Here is a 27,416-nt window from a genome sequence, read left to right on the forward strand (position 1 = left end):
CGGCTGATATTTTCTTAAATTTTTTGTAGAGATGGCGTCTTGCTATGTCACCCAGGTGAAACTTCCTGGGCTCAAGTGATTCTCCCACTTCAGCCTCCCAATGTGCTGTGCTGGGATTAAAGGTAATGAGCTACTGTACCTGGCCTAATTTAACAATGCTCATCTTCAAACCGCTTCAAATACAGTTATGAATTCATCCACACATACCATGTCTCCTACCAGACAGACATTATGTGTTTAATAGCAAAAGGTTAAAAAAAAAAAAACCCACAAAACTGCCAGTACAGATCCAGGATACCAACTCTAAGGTGCTGGGTTCTCAAGCCTCTGCTCCTGTAAAGCAAGGCACGAGAGCTTGAAAGCTCCAGAGCTGATCTACCAGATGCCTGTGTCATCCACCTCCCTCCCATCCCTGCCACTGGAAAAGAACTCACACTGCAGTCTGGCAAGTCCCCACTCCCACTGCCTGCCCTGCTCCGGCGTGGCCTTACTCCCTCCACAGCAATCTGCAAGCGCCCCCGCAGGAGGATGCGCAAGAGCTGGGGAGGATGTTTCCACAGTGCCGCCACAATCTTGCTGGCTCTCCAGCTGGAATCCCAAGAGCTCCCAGGACGGTCACTTTGGTGGACTCCGCCTCTTGGTAGCTTGTTTTGTGCAGCATGGATACCGGGGGGCCATGATGGTGTCCTGAGGCGGGGTGTGCCAAGGTGGCAGTGCTCTCCCTGCCCAGCTCCTGCTCCTCCCCTCCCCAGTCCTCACATACCAGCTGCAGAGCATTTGACACCAGGCACCCACAAGACACAGACCCTGCTCCTCAGAATCTTGGGCTCATCGTGCAAATCAAGGAACAATACAGGGGAAGACAGAATATGAGTCTCAGAAAGTTGTCTATTTTGTCCCTTTTAAAAACAAGATTTCTCATACCTGCAGTCCTAGTACTTTGGGAGGCTGAGGCTGGTGGATCTCAGAGCCCAGGAGTTCCAGATACCAGCCTGGGCAACATGGTGAGAGAGACCCCGTCTTCACAAAAAATACAAAAATAAGCTGTGCCCACATGGTGGCGTGTGCCTGTAGTCCCAGCTACTTGGGAGGCTGAGGTGGGAGGATAGCTTGAGGCCAGGAGGTGGCAGTTGTAGTGAGCCAAGATCGTGCCACTGCACTCCAGCCTGGGTGACAAAGTGAGATGCTGCCTCAAAAAAAAAAAAAAAAAAAAAATGGCCAGCACGGTGGGTCGTGCCTGTAATCCCAGCCCTTTGGGAGGCCAAGGCGGATGGATCACTTGAGGTTTGAAGTTCGAGACCAACCTGCCCAACATGGTGAAACCCCATCTCTGCTAAAAATACAAAAATTAGCCATACATGGTGGCATGTGCCTGTAGTCTCAGCTACTCAGGAGGCTGAGGTGGGAGGATGGCTTGAGCCCAGGAGGTGGCGGTTGTAGTGAGCCAAGATCGTGCCACTGCACTCAAGCCTGGGTGACAGAGTGAGAAATTATCTCAAAAATAAATAAATATAACAAGATTTCTCAAAGATTAACAAGAATCCAACTAATGTAACTGAACACTTAGCTCTAGCTAAGTACATACACCCAGCTACCACTCATGGCCAAACACTGTGACATGATTCACCTGCATTATCTCATTTTATCTTCCGAGCAACATTATGAGTATAATGTTACCCCACTGTAGAAATCAGGCAACTAAATTAAGGTTCAGGAAGTTCACACACAGTGAGCGACGAAGCAGGGAGAACTGCTTTGCTAAGGGTGGGCTGCTTCCAACACCTGTGCCCCTCCCCAAACAGTGCCTTACCTGGTGGATTCAAATGTATTAACTATGCCCTCTCTTACTTTTTCTTGCCCTCTCTGTCACAAACTTTTATAAGCGTGCCTGCCACATCTCTCCTGCAATTCCCTATATGATCTGACAAGTTTTCAAATAAATGGGGACTGTCAGTCAATCTCAAATACCGTAGTGCCTGCTCAATGCCAAGGATGCGTCAGGTGCTACAAAGGGGTCCAAAAAAAGACGGATCTGTAAAGCAGAGGACGAAACAGCCAGGTAGTGACCCCTAATAAAACATGATAAGGACAACACACGATGCAGGGGCAGATACTCCCTGTGTGCACACAAAGCACCTGGGGAGCCTGGCACAATGCGAATCTGGGTCCAGCAGGCCTGGGTAGGGCCAGAGATGCTGTGCTTCTAACAAGCTCCTGGGCCAAGCCCATGCTGCTGACCAACAGGAGCTAAAGTGCTTCCAGAGACTCCCTGGGGTGGTCTAGAAAGGGAGAGATGTGATCAGAAACAGCCTGTAGAGGACTAAGTAGAATCTGGAGAAGTGTGGGCAGTGTGTCATCAGGAAGAGAGGAAACTGTTTCAGAAGGAGGGAAAAACTCAGGCAAGGAAGAAGCACAAATGCACAGGTCATTCACAGGGTACAGCTGTCTTTTTTTTTTTTTTGGAGACAAGAGTCTCGCTCTGTTACCCAGGCTGGAATGCAGTGGCGCTATCTTGGCTCACTGCAACCTCCACCTCCTAGGTTCAGGGGATTCTTGTACCTTGGCCTCTCAAGCAGCTGGGATTACAGGCGCCTGCCGCCACACCTGGCGTTTTGTTTTTGTTTGTTTTTGTTTTTTCTTTGAGACGAAGTTTCACTCTTGTTGCCCAGGCTGGAGTGCAATTGATCCTGGTTCACTGCAACCTCCGCCTCCTGGGTTCAAGCAATTCTCCAGCCTCAGCCTCCCAAGTAGCTGGGACTACAGGTGCCCACCACAACACCCAGCTAATTTTATTTTTAGTAGAGACAGGGTTTCACTATGTTGGCCAGGCTGGTCTTGAACTCCTGACCTCAAGTGATCCTCCCGCCTCGACCTCCCAAAGTGCTGGGATTACAGGCGTGAGCCACTGCACCCGGCCAGCTGTCCATTTTAAAACACATAACAGCACTCCTAAACTGCACCACTCGGTTGCCAGGACTTACAGGACAACTCCCTTTGAAGAGAGTCTTACTGACTGGCTTGAGAATGAGTTGGGGGGAGGGAACGACTGCTGTTGCTGATCTGAGGAAGAGTCACACTCACGACAGATGTCTTGCGGAGGGCAGCCCCACCAATGCCACTACTTGGAAAGGCTCAGAGGCTAAAGCCATGAACTCTGGCACACCACAGCCTCTCGCCAAAGAATGCTTCATGAGATATTTTTAAATACTCACCATCCCATAAAGAACAGGAAAGGAAATCCCACTGTCAGCCCCACCCTGATCCCACTGTCAGCCCCACCCTGGGCCAGTCTCCTACCACGGGTCTTCCGGAAGAAGGGCCAAAGCACTGCCCTCTCCAACTGGGCATCTGGTGATGTGGCCTGGCTTCCTGGCTGGGCCACTTCCTCCACTGTCTCAAAGTGGCACTGCCCTTACTCAACAAGTTCCTCCACAGCCAGAAATGAATGCCCAGACTGTAAGGAAAGGTCACCCGCAACCCTGCAGTGTGCCCACTGTGAACAGGCAGGGTGGTACAGCCGGGAGCACTGGATTAGGATCAGGAGACACGGATCTGGACCTGGGGTCCGTCATTCAGTGAGCCACACAACCTCTCCACGTCCATCTTCATGCTTACAAAATGCAAACTATGACCCAAGCTCCATCTACCTTACTATTGTGGGCGAAATTCAGCAATGGAAAGTACTTCACACACTGGCAAGTATCATAAAGGGTCTGAGAGATAAGAGCCCCTGTGTGACGCATGACACACTCTGCTGCTGTTCGGATCTAGTATTCATTATCCCTGCTTCGCCAAAGGAAAAACTCGGGGCACAAAGAACAAACATGACCTTGTTCAGGTCAAACACCAAATCCATGACTGCTGAGGAATAAAATGACTGCTCAGGGTTGCCATGAAATCAAACAGTCTTCCATTATGGAATAACTAGAGAATTATCTATTAACTACTTGCCTCTAGAAAACCAGTGTTTAAAATTTCTTTCTTTTTTTTTTTTGAGACAGGGTCTCGCTCAGGCATCCAAGCTTGAGTGCAGTGGCGCGATCTTGGCTCACTGTAACTTCTGCCTCCCAGGCTCAAGCGATTCTCCTGCCTTGGCCCCCTGAGTAGCTGGGATTACAGGCGCCCGCCACCACACCCGGTTAATTTTTGTATTTTCAGTAGAGACAGGGTTTCCCCATGTTGGCCAGGCTGGTCTCGAACTCCTGGCCTCAAGTGATCCGCCCGCCTCGGCCTCCCAAAGTGCTGGGATTACAGGCGTGAGCCACTGTGCCGGGCGTAAAATTTCTTAAAAGTGCCCCACAAGAGCCAAATCACTTAGAACTCAAGGGCTGCTATGTGATGCATGAACACCCAGGGTGGAATGAACTGCAAGGATGGGAACGGGACTGCAGCACTGGCTCCATGCTTACTGGACCACCCATCCTGGGAAAGGATTTGGTTTCCTTTTCTGTACAAAGACAGGACTGGACTAAGTGATTCAACCCTTTGTTAGCAGCCTATCCCTAACACCTAGAACAAGTAAGCACTGTTCTAAGTAGGGTCAGGTGCCCCCAACCTCCCCATCACCCCACTCTCCTCGCCAGACCCCTCCAACACAACCTTGTGTTTTCATTTCCTTGAGAAACCTCCAAGGAAATCCGCAGCATCCAGCCCACGGGCCTGTGTGTGGCATCTCAGTAGCCTGGCTCCACCCCACCCTGCTCTCCCAGCCTCACCCTCGCTACAGGCCTGGAGTTGAGGAGGCCGAACTAAGTCAACCTGGGTCCACCGTGTGGGGAGAAGTGGAAACAGAAAGAGAGAAGAGGCTCAGGAAGCAGCCAATCACACACTATAAAACACAAAGCAGCCAACCAAAAGCTATAAAACAAACACCAAGCAGCCAATCATGCGCTATAAAATACCAAGCAGCTAATCATATGCCATCTGAGCTCCCAAGGCCTGCTGCCAAGGCAGGGGGTAGAGAGGTCCCCACAGGCGGGGCGTCAGAGATGCCACTGAGTGCAACCCAGGTGCCAGTTCTGCAGGATCTGCCTGATGAGGAAAAGACTGGTCTATGCATGAGGTACTGGAAAGAACACTGGGACTTGGAGCCTCGGTTCGATCCCAGCTCTGTCCATGTGGCTCTGGTGGAGTTCTTAACCTCTCTGTTTCCTTTTCGGGCAAAAGAAGACAACACCCACCTCAGAGCACGGTTGTAACATATGTAAAATGCCTTTTACCGTGCCTGACTCTGAGCAGCTATCCAACAAAGGCTGCAGACGACCACAACAGCGACTCTGCCTCCCATCCCTGACATCGGGAAAGTGATGGCAACTTCAACCAAAATCCTCTGCCCAGCAGGGCTCAGGAGCATAAGGTGTGCACAGCCACTCCAGCCCTGCACACGCGGTTTGCAGCGGGAAGCACTCCCATATCTTTCCTCGATCAGAGTGAGGCATCTCTCTCCAGGTCCCTGAATCTGGTCTGAAAGCAGACAGTAACATTCAGCCAAGCTTTCTTTACCTGTAGGGCCTGAACCAGACTCCATAGGAAAAATAATAAATTACCCCACTAAAATAAATTGAACACAAGAACCTCTCTGAAACCAGTCCTCAGGTCAGCTCCCAGCTAAGGGATGATCGCACGCCCTTTACTCCTTCCCACCTCTGAAACAACTTCCGGGCAGTGGGGGTGGGCAATGCAATTTGATGTGAGCCAGGAGAACCTTTCCCTGGGAAGATGGGACACGATCTGTACAGAAAGGCCATGTTAAGGCCTGGGGGAATGTCCAAGCCCCCTAGAAGGTACTCTACCTTGGCTGTCCTGCTGTCTGGACATGATCTCTCTGGGACATGGGGGCTATAGGGGACATCAGGGTGGGGGACATCAATACCCCAAGGTCCAACAGACAAGAAACTCCTTGCTCTAGTGTTTGAGAAAAGGAAGACTGGCCGGGTGTGGTGGCTCATGCCTGTAATCCCAGCACTTTGGGAGGCCTAGGTGGGCAGATCACCTGAGGTCAGGAGTTTGAGACCAGCCTGACCAACAAGGTGAAACCCCGTCTTTACTAAAAATACAAAAATTAGCTGAACGCAGTGGTGCGTACCTGTAATCCTAGCTATTTGAGAGGCTGAGGCAGGAGAACTGCCTGGACCTGGGGGGGGAGGTTGCAGTGAGCCGAGATCACACCACTGCATTCCAGCCCAGGTGACAGAGTAAGACTCCATCTCAAAAAAAAAAAAAAAAGAAAAGAAAAAGAAAAAGAAAAGGAAGAGTTTATTTCAAGAAAAGAAACGGCATTCTGGGGAAGCAGTGTGACATTTATATGAAATATATGAGGTGAGAGAGATGTAATAAGGGAAACTATGAAAGATGGTGGGAAACTCCCCCTGCTAGAATAGAGGTTCCACGAGTATAGAAACTTTTATTGTCTGGCTTCATGTTATCATCCTTAGCACCTAGAACCTGTTAAAGAAAAAATTATTTGGTGCTACTTACGAGAATACAGTAAGGAAGCACCACTATGATAGGTGCAGGGACCATCGCATTGGGGACTTGTAGTGGGGGACAGAGATCAGGTTCAACTCCTAACACTGCATGGACAAGTGGGAACTCAGAGCCAAGGAGCAGGTGGGGTCAGTGCATGAAACATGACCAAGAGGAACATCACGGGGAAGGAGATTCTGGCTCAGCCAACCTAACAGGATTCTTGCTGAAGACGGGCCAGGGTGATCAGACATCACCTGGGGCATGGGGAGGGTAGGGAATGGATCAGATATAGAAAATGAGGGTTTCTGGCTAAACCCACTCAGCAATGTTCTTTGCTAAAACTGGATTTTCCAAGGAAGTACATAGATGGGCCTAGCAAAAGATTCAAAAGGCTGGCTAACGTTTGGCCAGGCAAACGTTAAACCATGCCTGGAACACCATGGACACTCCAACACTTGATGAACAAATGAAACAGAGCAGCAGAATCTCAGTGTGGTTAAGGGCAGAGGCAAGTGAGTCAAACAAACTGGATTCAAGTCTTTTCCTTTTTTTTTTTTTTGAGACGGAATCTCGCTCTGTCGCCCAGGCTGGAGTGTAGTGGTGCGATCTCAGCTCACAGCAACCTCGCCCTCCCGGGTTCAAGCAATTTCTGGGATTACAGGCGGACATCACCACGCCCAGCTAATTTTTGTATTTTTAGTAGAGACGCGGTTTCACCATGTTGGCTAGGCTGGTCTCAAACTCCTGACCTCAAGTGATCCTCCCACCTCCGCCTCGCAAAATGCTGGGATTACAGGCGTGAGCCGCTGCACCCAGCTTCAAGTCTTTTTTTAACTACTTACTAGCTGTGTGACTTTAATCAAGTTATTCAGCCTCTCTGATACTTAATACCCATATAGCAGGATTCTTGTTAAGGATTAAATGACAATGCATTTAGCCACTGAGAATGTCCAGCACACAGCAAGCTCTCAGTAAATGGTGGCTATTCACTGTGATCACCTCCTTTCTCCTGCTCCACTCCTTCAAAATCTCCCTGGTTTAGGGTAGAAGAGGAAAGCAGGCACCATAAAGAATGCAAGGATCTGTCCAGGAGAGACACTGCAGCCTGTTCCATCCTAACCCTCACAACAGGTGTGTGTCTGCCCTGCCCCAATACCCACTCTTACCCATCTGTTCCAGTAAAATCCATGCTCCTCCATCCCACTCTCCACAGGGAACCTTCCTCATGTCCTCCCCCTCAGGAGGGGACGTAGCTATCAGTAGGCTGAGGAATGGGCCGTACTTAGCCAAGGCCTTGGAGGAAGCTGTGTGTGGCAGGGGAAGCAGACTGCATCCAGAGAGAGCCCTGGCTGAGAACCACTGAAAAGCCAAGAGATGCCTACACTCACTCACACACTTATTCCCACCTTCCAACATCCCATAATATCCTCATTTAATTCTTACAAATTAACACTTTCTCAAGCCGATCCTTGGAGCAGCATTTTCTAAGATGAACCCCACATTTCTTCTAACAGCTGCATTTGCTGTGCACCTCAATAAGTCAGTGACAATTTCCTGGACAACTTCCAGCCTAGAGTGGGAGGTGGAAATAGATCTCATGCCTGAAAAGCCCCCGCCAGCATCACAGAACTGCTGAGGATTGGACCGGGAAAAGATCTGAGAGATCTCCGACTCCCCACTCAGCTGCATGTTTGCTCCAGCTTTCCTAAGGACTTGAATCCACAGAGATTTTAGGAATTTCAGATTTTTAGTCATAAACCAAAATCTTCGACCATTAAACGGTGTTTATGAATGTTTATGAGCACAAGGGAAGAAAATGTCCAGGAAGAGGGGCTCCTGAGAGAGTGTCCTCTGAAATTCCTGGTCTTACAGGAGAGGCAGCTGCAGAAGGGAGCTGCAGAGGGCACACACATGCCTGTGTCAGCGTCTCATGCTGACATCCACACTGGCTGAATCCAACATGTTCAAGGGTGCTGCATGCTCATCCAGAGCCCACTCCTCTGGGGCCCCACAGTGCTAAGCCATGGGGCTAGAAGGGCCACATGTCAAGATCACAACTTCCAAACAGACAGTTTCAGAAAGGGGATGGGGAGAAGAGCCCAGAAACACAGAGGCAGCAACCTCCCAGGTATGCCAAGCTTTGCACTGACACTGCTATGGTACCTACAGAAATCCATGCACTACCGGCCGGGCATGGTGGCTCACGGCTATAATCCCAGCACTTTGGGAGGCCGAGGCGGGCCTCCTGAGGTCAGGAGTTCGAGACCAGCCTGACAAACATGGAGAAACCCCGTCTCTACTAAAAATACAAAATTAGCCAGGTGTGGTGGTGCATGCCTGTAGTCCCAGCTACTTGGGAGGCTGAGGCAGGAGAATTGCTTGAACCTGGGAGGCAGAGGTTGCCGTGAGCCAAGATCACGCCATTGCACTCCAGCCTGGGCACAGCCGACTCCTGCACTGCGACTACGACTTAGCTCCGAGAAAAGAAGAGCAAAGGAGAGCTGCGAGGACAGCCAGCCTGTGTCTGGAGGGAGGACTGCTTACATGCATACAGGGCAGGAAGAAGTGGACTCACATGAAGCAGAAGGTGCTCACGTGAGAGACACTACAGAGATGAAGTCAGACACCAACTGGAGAAAGATTTCCTTCTTAGTAACAGTACCCCAATCTTACTAGAGCCAGTGATGCACTCACTTACAAAACCGCATTTCTCAAACTTCCTTGAAGCTAGCTGTGACCATGTTTTCCAGGTTCTGGTTAATGAGATATAAGCAGAAGTGTGTGGGTCTTCCTGAAAGACTCCTTTAAAGGAGTCTCTCACATAGAAAAACATTTTGCCTTTCTTTACATTTCCTCCCTTTGGTGTTCTACCCAGAAAGAAAAGAAAGACGGCTGCAGCTCCGGCAGCCATGCTTCGTTATGAGGTAACCTTAAGGATGAGAAAGCTATGTGCCAGGGTAGTGGAGTTAGGTCAAATTGAACTCCTACCTGTCAATCCATAGAGTGGGCCACACAATCACCAGGCTTTAGCTGGCAAGTCCAGGTAGAAGGAACGAGACAAAATCCTGATGGCCATGCAGCTGGCTACACTGGCTCTGGGCTTCCCACCTCTGGAGTCCTTTTACATAAAAAGAAAATCTTCTTTCATGCTAAGCCACATTTTGCAATTTCCGACTGAAACTAATCTCAACTGATACAAAAATGTGAATAGAAAGCCTTCTTTACTGAGAGCCTGGGCTCGATGGCTCACGCCTATAATCCCAGCACTTTGGGAGGGAGGATCGCTTGAGGCCAGGAATTCTAGACCAGTCTGGGCAACATGGCAAAATCCCATCTCTACTAAAAATACAAAACATTAGCTGGGCATGGTCGCGTGCGCCTGTAATCCCAGCTACTCAGGAGGCTGAGGCAGGAGAATCGCTTGAACCAGGAAGTAGAGGTTGCAGTGAGCTGAGATCAAGCCACTGCACTCCAACCTGGGCGACAAGAGTGAAACTATGTCAAAAAAAAAAAAAAAGAGAGAGAGAGAAAGAAAACGAGAGAGAGAGAGAGAAAGAAAAGAATGAGAGAACGAAAGAAAGAAAGAAACTAAGAAAGAAACTTTCTTTCTTTACTAAGAGAAGCTCTGAAGAAGATGAAATGGTACAGTCACAGGGAGCCCGGAGAGATCCCACCACGGCAGCCTGTCAAATGGTGCCTGCATATGGAAGACAGCTGTGGTGGCTGGAGTTTCTTAAGTGGCAAGCCCTGCTACTGAGAAAAGAGCAGAGCTTTCCTCATGGAGTTAGACCAAGGAAGATTCATCCCAAAAAACCTAAAAATTCCACATTACCCATAACTGAAATCTTAGGAAAAACTGACCCAATGAGTTGGCATAACACGATCTCTTTAGTGGACCCCAGATGATATAAACCTGTAGATTTTTCTCAACAATTAAAATAATGTGGACCCCATTACAATTAACCTATGACACTTTTTGGATAGCTTATCTTCTACTACCTCCTGCAGAAAAACCCTCCCTATATAGAACTCAACAAATCTCCAATTCCTCTGTCCATTACCTCATCGGCCAAGACTCACCCTTGCTAGGGCCACTTTGGGTCCTCAGGCCACGTTGTTATTTGTGTTCTGTTCCCTAAAAACCGTCAGAGAGACTGAGTTGAATGCACTCCACACACTGATGATGATGGCAGATGGCCAGACGCAGTTACGGAAGAAAGAAAAGACAGTGGGGTCACAGCTCAGCTCTGCCTTCCTGCTAAGGTGTCTCCTCCACCGGCCTTGGGCCTCAGCTGCACCCCATCCTCACCCTCATCCCCTGTTAAAGCTAGAAAACTGGCTCCCCTATCCCAAAAACCAGAGGGAGCCCTCGACAGGGCAAACTGAATCATCCGCCCATGGAGTGGACCATAGCACCAACACACAGTAGCCAGCAGGGCCAGAACTGACCACAAGAAGTGGGCTGAAGCAGGGCAGCCTGGTCTCAGGGCCTGTTGTTTTTGAGTTTTTTTTTTTTTTTTTTTTTTTTTTTTGAGACAGAGTTTCGCTCTTGTTGCCCAGGCCGGAGTGCAATGGCGTGATCTCAGCTCACTGCAACCTCCACCTCCCGGGTTCAGGTAATTCACCTGCCTCAGCCTCCTGAGTAGCTGAGATTACAGGCGTCCGCCACCACACCCAGCTAATTTTTTTGTATTTTTAGTAAAGACAGGGTTTCACCATGTTGGCCAAGCTGGTCTTGCAGTCCTGACCTCAGGTGATCCGCTCGCCTCGGCCTCGCAAAGTGCTGGGATTACAGGCATAAGCCACTGCGCCCGGCCTGGGGTTTTTTTTTTTTTTTTGAGATGGAGTCTCGCTCTGCTGCCCAGGCTGAAGTGCAGTGGTGCGATCTCGGCTCACTACAAGCTCCGCCTCCCGGGTTCACGCCATTCTCCTGCCTCAGCCTCCCGAGTAGCTGAGACTGCAGGCACCCGCCACCACGCCCGGCTAATTTTTTGCATTTTTAGTAGAGACGGGGTTTCACCGTGTTAGCCAGGATGGTCTCGATCTCCTGACCTCGTGATCCACCCGCCTCGGCCTCCCAAAGTGCTGGGATTACAGGTGTGAGCCACCGCGCCCAGCCATCGGCCTGTGTTTTTTTGAAACAGAGTCTCGCTCTGTCCCCCAGGCTGGAGTGCAGTGGCGCAATCTTGGCTCACTGCAACCTCTGACCCGCAGGTTCAAGCGATTCTCCTGCCTCAGCCTCCCGAGTAGCTGGGATTACAGGCACCTGCCACCAGGCCCGGCTAATTTTTGTATTTTTAGTAGAGACACGGTTTCACCATGTTGGCCAGGCTGGTCTCAAACTCCTGACCTCAGGTGATCTGCCTGCCTTAGCCTCCCAAAGTGCTGGGATTACAGGCATGAGCCACCACACCTCAGGGCCTGTTTTATATGGAGTATGTTCTAAACGCAGCCAGCACCAGTGGAGGTTTACAAAGATGACTGCCTACGTGTGGAAAATGGTGGGGTTGAGCGGGTCAGGACTGTTTTTGTTAGTAAAGAATTAAGTAGGTTAGGGAAACAGATAGCTCTCCCTGCCCGTAAGAACAGAATCCTTCTGGGACAGAAAAATAAAGGCAAATAAAGGGGGGGAAAACATGGAAGGGGTACAGAAAAAAAAAATTAACTGGATGGAAGACAGACCTTATAAGGCAAGGCTGAAGGAACTGAACTCATTTGACATGGACGAAAAGCTCATGATACCTTCCCTACCTTCAAGACTCAATGGCATCCCAATGCCTAGGAGTGGACTCTGTAAGCAAAGAGCACTTAACGTCTGTGGATAAACTGATGAGCAAAAGGAGGCTTCTCTCTCAGCCTCATGGGGACACAGGAAGAGAAGGTGTGCACAGAAAGCAGCACCACAGTTCCGGGAAGGCATCTTCCCTCCAGGCTGAGCGCGGCTGTGGCTCCCTGCCCCAGCATGGCTAGCTCACTCCCATTCCTACAGTAGCTTCCGCATCTCTTCATGGGTGCTGTTCTCACTACACTGTTGCTACGGGCTCCGCGCTAGGCAGTGAGCTCACTGGGGGTCAGCGATTCATGTCCTCTTCCCCTGTGTGTATGTAGGCCTCTGTGTACATGTGTGTGCATGTGTCCTGAAGCCTGGTCCTAGGACATAATGGATGCAGAATAAATGAAGTCAGCAAATATTTACTGTTCACTCTATGTGCCAGGCACTGAAGGCAGAAGAGTGAACAAAACAAAAATTCCTGTCCTCATGGAGCTTCGTTCTAGTGAGGGGACAGGTACCACACATGCGAACCCAGCATATGGGAAGGAAACACGCACCCTGGAACACCCCGCCCAGGAGTGTGTGTGGGAAGGAGACTCCAGGAGCTCTGCGAACTGTTCTGGACCTGGACCTGTTCAGGATTGGCAAGGGGCTCCGGGAACAGATCCTGTGGGTGTGAGACTGTGTCCCCGTCCGCTTAGGGAAGGACCATGGGGGTGAGAGGGTGGGGGGAAGGAGGCAGATTTGGAAACAGACACCCGCCCCGGGGTCAGATTTGACCCAGGGGGGCCCGCAAAGTGGGGAAGGAGGAGAGGAAGCGCTAAGCTGTGCCAGGGAGATTCTGAGGCGAGCAGGAGCAGAGCAAGGACCAAAGGAGCCAGCATGGGGTCACTGGGAGTCCTCCAGGCATGGAAAGAGCACGAGCTCAGCAGGAGGTGCTGGGTCACGAGGTGAGCAGGGCAACTAGACAGTGCGGGACCTGGTAGGCCACCTGGCAGCTTTGGCATTGACTGGGGTGCGAGGGGAACCACTGCAGGAGTCTGAGCAGGGAAGAATGACATCGCTACCGTGTGTTACCAGGGGCTCCTGGTTGCCAGCTGCCAGCACACCTAGGGACACCAGGGTGGGCATAGGGAAGCCAATCTGGAAGTGCCTGCAAAAATCCAGAGGATGGCTGGCGGTGGCCTGGCCTAGGAGTCAGTGTAGGTTGTAATGAGAAGCCAAACATGAAGGCAGGGCTCACAGAACCTGCTAATGGATAAAACATGAAGTGTGAGAACCAGAAAGAAATGCAAAGATTTCTGGTCTGAGAACTGAAGAGATAATGAAAAAGAAGCTAACAAAAGCACAAACATAAATCTCCTTCCCGCTGGGTCCTACTAGAGGCAGCAGAAAGGATTGAATAACCTGCGGCCATTCTCACTGGGGGAGCGTCAGCCCCGGGCGACAGACACCTAGTGGAGGCCCCTTCCCCCTCAGATCTGACCAGGAGGGCATCAGTCTCCAAATCTGCCTCCTTCCCCCCACCCTCTCACCCCCATGGTCCTTCCCTAAGCGAAGGGGCACATAGTCTCACACCCATGGGATCTGCTCCCAGAGCCCCTTGCCAAGCCTGAACAGGTCCAGAACAGCTTTGCAGAGCTCCTGGAGTCCCCTTCCCACACACACTCCTGGGTGCCACTTCAGGAAGCAATCATATCTCCAACATGGCAGGAGGTGGCCCAGACTTGGGGTGTGGGTGGGAGAACAAGGCCTGCACCCCTAACCGACTCTGGGGCTGGGCCTGCCCTTAGCCATTCTAGAGTTAGCACCCCTTCCAAGGCAGGCCCACGCCACCCCAACCCTGCTGCTGCCACCAGTGCCACGGCCTGCCTGCCTCCAGTTGCTCCTCTTCACCACCACCTCACCTTCCAATGGGCAAGCGGCGGGGCTGTGCAGTACCACAAGATTAGCCTTTGAAAATATCTGTTTGGGGTTTCCTTTCCTAGGCAAATCCATACAACCTATTCCCTAAACATTCAAACTAAGACAGACTATAGGACTTACAGAAAAATGGGTTCAAAATGAGGCAAAGATAGGAAAGTGCTCTTACAGATAATTTTCAAGGCCAGTGACTGGAGAGAGGGGTAGGTCTGTCAATCGAGTGCTTGCTGACTGCACATATCACATGGCGTGTGACGACTGCTGGGAGAGGAAAGCGAGACATCATTCCAACCCTCCAGAAGCTAAAGATCCTGGAACTCAAGGGGAAAACTAACGTAAGTGCGAAAGCGAACAAGCAAACATGTCCTCAACTGGGCAGGCAGGCTGTCGGGGTACAGAGTTGGGATCTGGGAAGGAACAGAGAGGGCCGCTCAGGGAGAGGAAGCACAGTGCCACTGGAGGCGTGCACTCAGCAGGCACTCGCAGGCTGGGCAGAGGTAGAGAAGCAGCGCTGCACAGGCAGGCAGCTGACCCAGGGCTCTTAGAGCCAGGCAGGAGAGCTGGTGTGGGACCTGGGAGGACAGGAGCCTTCAAAGCAGCACCGCCTGATTGCAGCCAGGAGGGTGGCATCAAGGAAGATGGAACTGCGGCCAGGCCACATCCAGGGGTGCTCGAGCACAAGAAAAAAGGGGATGGGTTAGAACTGCAGCAGTGGGAACCAGAATTTAAAAAGGGAAAATTATTCGACAAATTTGGAGCACTAACTATGGCAGGTATAGTTTTAGGTGCTAGGAATAAGCAATTTCCAAGGACCCTTTGAACAGAAATGAAGCAAATGAGCTACACAGGGCGGCATAAAAACCAGCTGCTGGTGTTACTCCCTTCTTATCTGTATCCTGTGAAAGGGCAGGAAGGTGACAAACACTTGTTTTTCTGTAGGTGCCCAGGTTGGTTTTGAACTCCTGGCCTCAAGGGATCCTCCTGCCTTAGCCTCAGGAGCACACCACCATGCCCAGCTAAATTTTTTTAAAAAAATTTTAGAGACAGGGACTCACTATGTTGCCCAGGCAGTCACAAACTCCTACCTTCAAGCAATCTTCCTGCCTCAGCCTCCCAAAGTGCTGGGATTAGAGGTGTGAGCCACCACACCTAGCCAGCGAGAAACACTTCTATTCCAATCAATAATTTAACTTCAGCTACAACCTTCCTAGACACAGATTTACTTACTTATTTTTGAAACGGGTCTCACTCTGTCGCCCAGACTGTAGTGCAGTGGGGTGATCTCAGCTCGCTGCAGCCGCCGCCTCCCAGGCTCAAGTGGTCCTCCCACCTCAGCCTCCCAAGTAGCTGGGACTACAGGCGTGTGTCATCACGCCTGGCTAATTTCTGTATTTTTGTAGAGACAGGGTTTCAACATGTTGCCCAAGCTGGACACAGGATGTTTAAAGGAAGACTGTTAGGGACACCCATGGCGTGAGATGAAATGACAGCCATCTCCATTCTTTAATGACAATGATTTTGCTCCCCTTGCCTTCACATAAATGCGGGCGAAGGACCTGACAGTCCCTATCTCCCAAGCACTGAAGCAGGAGAGCTGTGAACACGTGATGGGCCTCCGTTGCCGGTTCCTTACCCTGCCACGGCCAAGCGCCATCCTGCCTCCATGCAACCCCAAGGAGAGGAGGGCAGTGAGCATCTCTGACACCCCTTGGCACTGAGGTGAGACCCTTCCTGTTAGCCCGCACCCCATCAACGTGCTCCATAAGCCATAGGAGTCACCACAAACTTCGCAAGTGGATAATAGTCAGGCCTCACTGAAGACACAGCCGCCCGTGCTGATCCAGCCAGGAGGGTTGCTTCTGCGTCTCCTCCTACTCCACACCCACATGAATCCCACAGGCCGATCATTGCCTTGAAAGGTAAGATGCCCTGGTGCAGACAAGGAGCCGCTTTACCCATCAGGCTACCAGCTGAGGGTCAAATAGGCACAAGGTCGTGGGGACATATTTTAAGGACGTGGTCCCTACTCTTGCTGCATTTCTAATACATAGTACAATCTGAGACCCTCGCAAATTTTGTAACACAATGGCAATAACAACCATTATTGGTTACCAACTAATTGGTACCATTAAGGTAATAACAGAGAGACTTCCTTCTGGGCCTTCCCCAAAGGCAGACAAAGGTTGGTTTGCTTCCTAATCTCAGTCTCCAGGACATTACAAACAAAGGATTCAAAATGGTGTTACTACTGGAGCTGGAATTCCGTGTTCTAACAAGAATGAAGAAAAGAGCCAATCAAGACCCAAAAAATCTGCCTCTCCTCAGCTCAAGAGGAAGAAGGCCAGCCTGCTGTTGCCCTCTGTCCCTGCATTCCACAGCACCAGGCTCTTCCCTCACATCCCTCTCCTCACATTCTTACCTTATATGATTGAGGCCAAATGCACAAAGCCCCGTCTCCCAGCCATGTACACAGTAGCTGCTGGCTGAGGACACTGCTGCCAACGCCACAGGCCCCAGCAAAGAGCCCTGACTCTTATGTGATGATCTGCTTTTGGGTCCTGTCACTATCTGCGCACACAGCACACGTCCACATGTATCACTGACCAACCCTAACAGGGCGAGGGTGGGGATGTCAGAGATTAGCTCCACAGAACTTGGACCCTACGTGAAGATTAAAAATTTAAAATCAAACTCAGGCATTTCTGCCATCTGTAACCCACCTCCACACTAGAACCCTCTGACAGAAAGTTTCTGTGAGTAGGGAAATCTGGTCCACAAATAAGCTGTCCCTTTAAAGATCTGCAGCAACTTAAAACCAGCTGGTTTCTAGTACGAACCAGTCCTCAGAAAGTAACTCTCACTTCATCTACAGAGGATAAGGTCCAATGATTTTGAGTTTTGTTTTAAAAAACAAAGCAAAACAAAAACCCCGAATTGCTCTACACAGATAAATGCTGGGACACTGGCTGGTTCAGGAGGGCTGGGGGTTTTCAGAAGCAGCAGCCGCATGGCACTGCCGACCGTAAGCGCACTGCTAAACTGAAGCGCGGTGGAGGTCTGGGAAAAGGGGAAAGCAAACACTCCAAAACAGAAACGCCATCGCTGAAAGGGCGCAGAGCAGGTGCGGGCCTGCCTCCAGGTGTCTCCCACTCCCTGCGGTAGGAAGTCCTCTGACAGAGGGAGGAAACTGGGCCAAAGGAAATCCATGCATCCGCTGCTCTCCTTTCCCTCCTTCCCCTTCTATTTAAAAAGAAGAGAGTTTGAGACCAGCCTGGGCAACACAGTGAGACCCCGTCTCTTAAAAAAAAAAAAAAAAAGAAGGGAACTATTTCTGTGCCTGAGAATGGCTGTGCTTGCGAGAGTCCTTCTGTATCAGAAAGCAATGACTTTTTACAGGATTGCAATAATACCCAGAACCCTTAAAAGACCCTGGAACTGGCACAAGGGTGCCTATAATTTCAATGCCTAAGAGAGGCCCTGAAGGCATGTCACTAACACAATGATTAGAGACCATTTCTTACCACACATCAGAGAGTCTTCATGCTTTGGTCTCCTACCTTAGAGAAAGCACTGACTCCATTCATCCCAAGGACTGCAATAATGGTGCTGATGAAGATGAGGCTCCCAGGAATAACTGCAGCTATAATGTATTCATCACTTACTACTGATACACTGATTCTCACCGTGAGTTAAGTATTTAATACAGCGATCAGCCTCATGTGATAGACAAGAAAAAGGAGACAGAGAGGCTACGTAACTTGCCCCAAGTCACACAGTAAGAGCTGACACCTGATCCCAGGAAGCCTGGAACCGTGAACACTAAGTAGCCTCTCTACTGATATCTGCTATCATCTTCATCCAGAAACCACCCTGTAAGTAGTTATAATTATCTGCAAGTTACAGATAAGGGGGAAAATAGAATTAAGAAAGGTCAGATCACTTGTCCAACTAGTAAGCTATAAAGCCAGGAGTCAAAAATCCAGGTCTCCAACCTCCACATTCTATGCCTTTTCACCACACTGCACTCGAGGGTGGTCTGACCAACCACCGTGGGACTTCCATGTAGGCAGCTGTTCCCAGGACCAGAAGAAATAATACTGGGCCACAGGGCACACAGGCAATGAAGAGTCAACACACATGAACTAGAGAGGAGTCGGAGGCAACTCCATGCCATGCAGGATCTGCCATCTGCTGCCAGCTTCATCATTCTCAGACAGAACCCTCATCCTGCCACATCCTGCTTGACAACCACACACGTTTCCTTATCATCCACCGCTTCATGCCTCCCATCGAATTTCCAGTCCCTGACTCTGGCCACCCAGCTTCATCCCACTTTCCCTGAGATAACTGCCCTCCAAAGTGGCCCCACGGCCTGTGGGCACATTCCACTCCCTCGGGCCTGGGTGTGGTTCCCCACACCTGAGCGTTCCTCCTCCCCTCTCCAGCCTTATTCCAGAACCCCGCAGAAGACCTGCCTTCTTCACAAAGCCTCCATCTCTTCTCGTCCTTTCTGAGCCCCTCCACCTCCTCACTCCTCTGCAGTTCCAAACAATTCAATCCTTATTCATATCCAGACAGTATTGTTTGCATTGTTTCTGTTTCTCCAATGGAAAATTCCTCAGGGGAAGAACCATGACCAATCCTCAGGAGATGAGGGTAGCAGAGGGCTTCAGAGCACAGGCTTGGGAGTTGGACTGAGATTAATCCTGACTCTGCCACACACTTGGCTGTCTAATTCCTAGTTTACTCCCCTGCCAATGGTGATAAAGACAGTACCAACTGTCTAGGGTATTTCTAGGAAGTAAATGACAGAATGCATTTCTAAAGCACCTTCCATGATACCTGGCAAAAATGGTCCATGAGTAATTATTTCAATGATTATGTATCTGCCCCCAGTGTAGCCTGAGGCTTGCTAAATGTGCAGCTGGAACTCAGGAAGCAGCTGCAATTAATTGACAGAAAATTATTGGAGGTTAGGGGTTATCTGTAAGAACTAGACAAAGGAAGAAAAGTAAGAGGGAATTCAAGAAAGTGAAATAGCAGATGGGAATGGGTAGTGGAACAGGGGAAATAGGATCCAAGGACTAAGTCAAATCTGTAAGTACTTCCTGGGCACCCATGTGTACACACACTCCAAGGGACATCAAGGGTAGGTGAGACAGAGGTTCCATGGACAAGGGCCACCATCCAGCTAAGCAGTCAACCAACACGCGCTGAAAGAACAGAACACCTGTGGCACAGATGCAAATGAACAGGACGGCCAGCATCCCTGGTCTATCCTGGCATAACTACTCGTTTTCACCATCAGTGATTTTGTTATCTTTATGTGATAGAGGCTAATCCATACAACCTATTGGCTGAAAATAATGCCTAACAATAAAAAAGCTACTAAGAATTCAACATTTTCCCATGCATTTGTATTCTGTTCATCACAACGGCATCTACATACCCTGCAAAAAAAGTAGAACACATATATTTGAGGCATTTACTCAAGCGACAATATTTGATGAATCTGCCCTATGGATTCACAGTCTTGGCCACTGGGCAGTGTACGTGCAAACACACACACACACACACCCACTCATGCCTACAGCATGGGGATCCCACTGACAACAGCTCAGAAGAGAGGTAAAGGTTAAGGACAGGCTTCTAACAAATTCAGTTCAATACATTTAAGTACATATTATAATAAAAATGAGGACCAGGTGTGGTGGCTCACGCCTGTAATCCCAGCACTTTGGGAGGCCAAGATGGGAAGATCACTTGAGACCAGGAATTTGAGACCAGCCTGGGCAACACAGCGAAACCCCTTCTCTATTGTAAAAATGAGTAAAAATTGGCTGGGCGTGGTGGCTCACGCCTGTAATCCCAGCACTTTGGGAGGCCGAGGTGGGCAGATCACTAGGTCAGGAGTTCGAGACCAGCCTGACCAATATGGTGAAACCCTGTCTCTACTAAAAATACAAAGATTAGCCAGGCGTGGTCACGCACACCTGTAATCCCAGCTACTCAGAAGCCTGAGGCAGGAGAATCGCTTCAACCTGGGAGGCGGAGGTTGCAGTGAGCCAAGGTTGCACCCTATACTTCAGCCTGGATGACAGAGCGAGACTCTGTCTCAAAAAAAAAAAAAAAAAAGAGTAAAATTTAAAAATTAAATAAAAATAATTCTTAAATGATGCTCGTAAAAGTAGGTAAATAGATCCAAGTTTCACGGAAGAAAGGGAGGATCTGAGGAGATCCTGAAGGATGAGACCAAGTTCAGCAGAGTGAAGAGGAAAGAAAGGAAATGGCGAGAATTCACATGCGCAAAGGGGGAATCAGATAGCGTGCCCAGTGTGGAGCCCTGCCTCTGTGGAAGCGTTGGGGGAGGGAGAAAAGCCTAGCAACCTTGCCAGAGCTCAGACCCGCCCTACTGAGGGGACACTCACAGGTGAGCAGGTGTTCACAGGTGAGGACACTCCACGGGGGAGCAGCACAGGAGCCGGGAGCTGCTCTGGGAAGAGCCGAGGCGCCAGAGCTCCACAGTCGCAGACTCAAACCCGAGACCTCACCAGACCCTGGCTCGGGCGAGCTTCCTCAGGCTACATTTTCCCACCACAAAACAAAGATATATTAGTATGTGCCTCTTATGGATGTAATGATTTTGAGGTGAGGTTCAAATAAACAACCAACCTGAAATGCCTGGGAGAGTGTCCAACTGAGAGCCGATACTCAAAGAGTGATATTATAATTACCACAACCACTAATGCCCCACCGAGCCGCTGAAAGAAAGGCCGGTTCCACACTTCAGCTCACCTTCCTCAAACAGATGTGGCCACCAAACAGTTTGACGTAGGATATATGGAAAGCATACTAAAGGAGCTCGAGGGGAGTTAGGCGCTTTTAGATTAGCATGGGGTGACAAACTTTAAACATGCCTTGTGACCAAAAACTATGAATTCAACACTTTAAATAGATTTGTATTTTATTAACTACAAATAAATGGTCTCATGGGTAAATTAACCAATGCAAAAAAATGGTCAGTTTTTAAAGACTTTATAAACAAAATTATCCCCCAACACACAAAGTCAAAAATATGTAAAATTCAATGACTTATTAAGAACATTCTTTAACTTTCTCCAGAAGACTTTTTTTTTTCTTTTTGACATGGAGTCTCACTCTGTCACCCAGGCTGGAGTGCAGTAGCATGATCTCAGCTCACTGCAACCTCCGCCTCCCGGGTTCAAGCAATTCTTCTGCCTCAGCCTCCCGAGTAGCTGGGATTACAGGCGTCCGCCACCACACCCAGCTAATTTTTTGTATTTTTAGTAGAGACAGGGTTTCACTATACTGGCCAGGCTGGTCTTGAACTCCTGACCTCGTGATCCACCTGCCTCGGCCTCCCAAAGTGCTGGGATTACAGGCATGAGCCACTGCACCCGGCCAAATGAGGACTCTTGTAGAAATACATGTACTTTTCTCTAAGGGACGAGAAAGAAATGTAAAATGAGCAGTTTGTCCGCAGATCACGCTTCTTGGGTTGGTCTGGAGCCGACAGGCGTTGTGGAATGACAGTGTCCGTCTTAAGATTAAAATGAGAACTCTTTTGATCTAGGCAAGACACATGCTTTTTTTTTTTCTTCCTTCTTCCCTGCCACCTTTATTCCTTTTTTGGTTTATCTTAGAAATGATTTAAGGCAACATGGGCCCTTGATCTGTGAGGAGGGTGAGACAGGACTGTTACTCTGTTCTGTGGAATTCTAGAAACTTATTTTGGGACTTTGGAGGTATTCGCTTTTTCCTAAGCTCTCAGAATCATTTTTGAGAAGCAGCCGATGCTGCTAGCCAGAACAGCTGTGAGAAGCGCAGCGTCTAGGATGGCCTCTTTGCCGACGCCCTGGGATGGGTGCGTGCTTCCTCATGTTTTAGAGAGAACTGAGGCTCTCAGCTCTCCCTGTGTGCTGGGATGCCATCTGTGACTTGCCTGAGAAAATACCTATGGAATGAGTGTGAGGGCCTCATGAGGTCACGTCCACGAAAGCACTGGGAGCTCGTCAGAGGAGAAGGGCACTCTGAGGCCACATAGTCAGTAATCAGACTTCCCTTGGGTCCACATCTCTGCCCTGGCTTCCAGGATTCACAGTGTGCAGAGGGACTGGGCCGTTGCTGCAGCCCCTCCAGCAGGTTAGCAGGCTCTGTGCCACTGTCCCCAGAGAATTCTCCGAGTGGGGTCTGTGGGCTCTTCTCTCGGTCCCACCTTCAACACCCACTTTTCTCAGCCTGGTGAGAAGGGAGGACAGATGGCTTCCCCTCCACTGTCCCCCGCCCATGCTGTTGAATGGGATTTGAGAATGGACGCCAGGTTCTAAATCTGCCATTCCGTCTGTCCTTGAGGGAGCGGCTGACCAGCTGCAGGCCCATGCTTAGAGGATCTTCGTGGTCTGCCCCAGGGCCCACTGGTCCTTGAGTGAGCGGCTGACCAGCTGCAGGGCCATGATCAGAGGATCTTCGTGATCTGCCGCAGGGCCCACTGGTTGGAGGCCCCTTTGGGAGTCAGATAACAGAAGTCTGCAGTCACGGCTGTGACCGACTCACTATGTGGCAGATGGGCTTCTGTGCTTTTTAGTTCTCACTTCCTGAGAAGTGTCAGGTTTCAGCACTAATATCATGTGTACATTTTAAAAAATCCAAAATCAGAAGCAGAATTTAGTAATTCCCCACCACTTCCTGTCTGTGTTCCCTCCTCTAACACCTGTAATATTCCTGGCACACAGTAGGTGCCTTAAACAGGTCCTTGAATAGGGGTTGGTGAGAAAAGGTGCTAAGTCTGTCTTTCCAAGCCATTTAATTGAGCAGCATTTTTTTTTAATGTGGAAAATTTTTTTATCTGTTACGTCTTTCCTATTCTATTTATCTTGTCCTTGATTTCAGCACCCCACCCGATTTGCAGGCAGTGCTTTCTAAACTGTGCCCTGTGAGCTGTTAAAAAGTGTTCTGGAGGCCGGGCATAGTGGCACACACCTGTGATCCCAGCATTTTGGGAGGTCGAAGTGGGCAGATTGCTTGAGCTCAGGAGTTCAAGACCAGCCTGGGAAACATGGCAAAACCCCACCTCTGCCAAAAAAATTAGCTGGGCACAGTGGCATACGCCTGTAAGTCCCAGCTACTCAGGTGGCTGAGGTGGGAAGACCACTTGAGCCCCAGAGGCGGAGGTCGCAGTGAGCTGAGATTGCACCACTGCACTCCAGCTTGGGCAACAGAGCAAGACCCCGTGTCAGAAAAAAAGGGCAGGGGCTGGGCACTCATGCCTTCAATCCTAGCACTTTGGGAGACTGAGGCAGGCAGATCACTTGAGGTCAGGAGTTTGAGACCAGCCTGGCCAACATGGTGAAACCCCATCTCTACTAAAACACAAAAAATTAACTGGGCATGGTGTTGTGTGTCTGTAATCCCAGCTACTTGGGAGGCTGAGGCCTCCTCAGCCTCAGCAGGAGAATCGCTTGAACCCGGGAGGTGGAGGTTGCGGTGAGCTGAGATCGCACCATTGCACTCCAGCCTGGGCGACAGTGCAAGACTCCATGTCAAAACAAACAAACAAAAAACCTCATCATTCATTTAGCATTGACTGCATTCATCTAGCATTCATCTAGCATACACAGGCACCAGACACTGTGTTGGGGCTAAGCACAGAATGTGAACAGAACTCCTATGTCTCCTGTGCCCCAGAGATGGAAGGACAGTGGTGGACACAGCCATCGGTGTAAAAACGTCAATATATAGATACATCCATACTTACACACTGTGAGAAAAAGAACAGCAGAACGTAAGACAGAACATCGGAAGGGGCCCCCTGGCCCTTCAGGTGGTAATGAAGAGGTATCCAGCCCGACCCGGGAAGGAGGATGCCCAGGGAAAGGAGGAGCTTGCTCCAGGGGCAGAAGCAGCACACATGCACAGGCACAGGCGACAATGCACATGGCCTTCCAGGACCACCAGCCAGTGGGCTCAGGGCTCAGTGAGAGAGGAAGAGGAGGATGGCAAGGCAGGCAGGCCACTCCACACAAGGCCAGGCAAGGCCTCTTAACGAATCTGGATGCAAGGACCTTGCTTTTTCCTACATCTTTCATTGTTCCCAAGCCCAGTGTGCTCAAGGCAAACACTAAGAACACATGCTCAATTCAGCAAATCAGTTGCAAACCAGTGGCTATTTAATAAGCAAGGTACTGTTAAAATCTTGGCCCTCAAATTTTATAATTTGGTTTGTAGAAAAAAGGAACCAGACCATCCCATCTCAAACAAAAAACAAAAATATCTTGAGATAAGAAAATATATATCCTGAGGCAGTATCTGATTAAATACCAGATGAAATGTTCAAGTCACATGGTCCACTGGAAGGGGAAATAATTCCCAGGTTAAGGTGGTGACAACGGGTTTCCCAAAGAGGGTGGGACTCCAAGTAGAAACTGAAATCTGGGGCGAACCAGGCTAAGCTACCTGGGAGGGTGGGCCAGGCACACGGAACAGGTGAACGCACGTACGGGAGTAGGGACAGCAAGGCACATCGGGGAGGGGTAAGCACACAGAAAGGTTGAGCCCGCCTACAACACACAACAGCCCATCCCGGGCAGCTCACCCCCATCCTCAGGGCCTTGGAGGCAGAAGGAAGATTCCCACAGGTCAGGGCCCGGGGCTGGTCTCCTGGCAGGCACACTTTGGGGCAGCAGGAGAAGGAAGGTGAGTAAGACTGTCTGCCCCAGGAAAAAGGGCAAGGGCAGAGAGCTATGGATCTCATTCACTGGGATAAAAAATTAAGTGCCAAGGAGGGAGAGGAAAGGGAGGAAAAATAATCCAAATTGTTGTAGTATTGTGCAACTGAAATTCCATGCATAAGCCAGGAAATTCAAAGGTCACAGTTCCCACAGCAACTGTAACCTGACCCGTCAGCTTAAGTAGCCTTGGCACTGCCAGCCCCCAAGCGCCTGCAGCCCCTCCAATGCCCACACAGACCTGCCCTCAGGCCCCTGCACGTCAGGCATGTTGCGCCTTGCCCAGCTGGGCCCACATGGGCTGCCCAACTCTGGCTACAGGGGGCCCTCAGCCATGCCCAATAGTTCTCAGTTCTTTAAGGAGCGTCCTGTGACTCCAAGCCTACTTGCTGTGGGTCTTTACTTCTGACTCTTCTGTGGGGTGAGTAAGCCTCCTTCACCACCCAGATGGGGGGAAAAGGAGGTGTGTGCATGCAGACAGAGGCGCTGCTACCACCCTCTTCACTCATGCCCTGTGGCATCAACACTTGCCAAGCCTCACCATGGGGAAAACAAGGGTGGGGGGAGCCTGGGGAGGGAATGTTGTAGTTCAAAGGACATCAGAAAAGACGGCTTACCAAATGGGAGAAACTTTCTACCAGTCTGAAATCTGATGAGAGACTTATTTCTGTAGGGTATGTAACTGAGCATATGATCCTTCCCAACAGGGCCTGGGACACCGGCTTGATCATCATGAGGCCCAGGACGGAGCCACACACAGGTCATGATAGTGGAAGCAGCACAGGGCGTGAAGCTGATGGCCACAACCGACCCCTTCCAGCCCCACTGTGGAACCGGGGTGGCAGTTCAGAATTTGGGTGTCTGCTGTGTGCAGAAGGGAGACCAATCAGAGCCAGGCTTAGACACAGGCAAATCATGGGCCCTTTCGAAAAGACAGGCTGGCCAAGTGCGATGGCTCACACCTGAAATCCCTGCACTTTGGAAGGTCGAGGCAGGAAGATGAGTTGAGCCCGGGAGTTTGACACCAGCCTGGGCAACACGGTGAGACGCCGTCTCTACAAAAAATTAGCCAGGCACGGTGGCACGCACTTGTGGTCCCAGCTACTGGGGAGGCTGAGGTGGGAGGATCATTTGCACCTGGGAGGTCGAGGCTGCAGTAAGCTGTGGTCGCACCACTGCACTCCAGCAACATAGTGAGACGCTGTCTCAAAAAAGATTAAATTAAAAAATGTTTAAGATACATAAATAAAAAACAAGTCCCCTGAGCTCCTCCTCCTATTTATCACAACAGAAAAGACTGAAGACTCACCCAAAAATGGTTTATATCCTGGAAATCATACTTCCCTCTGGGCCATGGTTTATGTGAGCTGCCAAAATTCCAGGCTCAGGGCAAAGAATGACTTTCCTGTTACTCTGGCTCCCAGGGTGAACACAGGTAAGGAAAGTGACGAGGCAGTCAAGAGCAAAGCCCAGCTCCCTAGGGCTTTGTGAGGAAGACCAGCTCTACCACCCCGCTGTCTGCCCTGGGCCTGGCCCTCAACAGTGCTGATAAAACAGGCTTCAGGGGACTGCTGTGAGAAGTAAGTGATGGTATGTACAGCAGAGCCTATGCTGCATGGCCTGGCACACAGAAGTTGCTCAATAAATGGGAATTACTAGTACTGCTGCTATTTCCACATTTCATGTTTTACTCAAACCTGATACATTTATAAGAGCTGTGTGAGGCCAGGTGTGGTGGCTCACGCCTGTAATCCCAACACTTTGGGAGGCCGAGGGAGGAGAATTGCTTGAACCTGGGAGGTGGCGGTTGGCGTTCCAGACCAGCCTGGCCAACATGGCAAAACCTTGTCTCTACTAAAAATAAAAAATTAGCTGGGTATGGTGGCATGCACCTGTAATTCCGGCTACTCGGGAGGCTGAGGCAGGAGAATCGCTTGAACCTGGGAGACAGGGTTTGTAGTGAGCCGAGACGGCACCACTGCACTCCAACCTGGATAACAGAGCAAGACTCCGTCTTAAAAAAAAAAAAAAAAAGCTGCGTGCTACTGAGTCCTGGTTATTTCACAGCACAGTGGTAGCACGTAATTTGTGCTTACTGTGTGATGAGCACTACTGTGCATGCTGTTCTCTTGAACTTTACACACTAGAGTTCTTCAGTCCTCACAATAACCTCATGAGGTAGATTCTGTGGATAAAGAAACAGAAATTGAGTCATTTATCAAGGTTGTATGGTTTCTATGTGGTAGAAGACAGAGCTGGGCCCAGGCAGCTGGACTCTGGAGCCCCAGCATGGACCACATCACACCCATCCTCAAAGCATGGAAACATTCCCAGGAATAAAGCAGGCAAAGGCCAGCGTGGCACAGATTCCAAAAACAGCTCAAGACTGACTTCTTTGAAAGAACTGTCAGTCTCAGGTCAGCCTTGTGATCACAAACCCACAAGAAAATGGTTCTAAGTTCTGCAGAAGGGAAAGGCCAGAACAATGCAAGAAGCCGCAGTCAAGC

The 27,416-nt window shown here is 50.0% G+C and overlaps 1 protein-coding gene across 21 annotated transcripts in view; it reads right to left on the reverse strand.

The window, feature by feature from the left end:
• The window catches only part of MICAL3 (microtubule associated monooxygenase, calponin and LIM domain containing 3), a 236,512-nt gene that overhangs the window by 159,720 nt on the left and 49,376 nt on the right, over positions 1-27,416 (reverse strand). The window contains exon 1 of one of the 21 annotated variants that reach the window (XM_063807711.1): positions 27,006-27,094. The exons of 19 other annotated variants lie outside the window; for them this stretch is intronic. The gene's annotated coding sequence lies outside the window, so the exon portion shown is untranslated. Of the gene's footprint in view, positions 1-16,583; positions 16,608-27,005; positions 27,095-27,416 lie in introns of those variants that run through there. One more of the 21 variants, XM_054675710.2, reaches the window with a different exon arrangement.

Source organism: Pan troglodytes, chromosome 23 (genome assembly GCF_028858775.2).
Source record: "Pan troglodytes isolate AG18354 chromosome 23, NHGRI_mPanTro3-v2.0_pri, whole genome shotgun sequence".
NCBI classification, from domain to species: Eukaryota; Metazoa; Chordata; class Mammalia; order Primates; family Hominidae; genus Pan; species Pan troglodytes.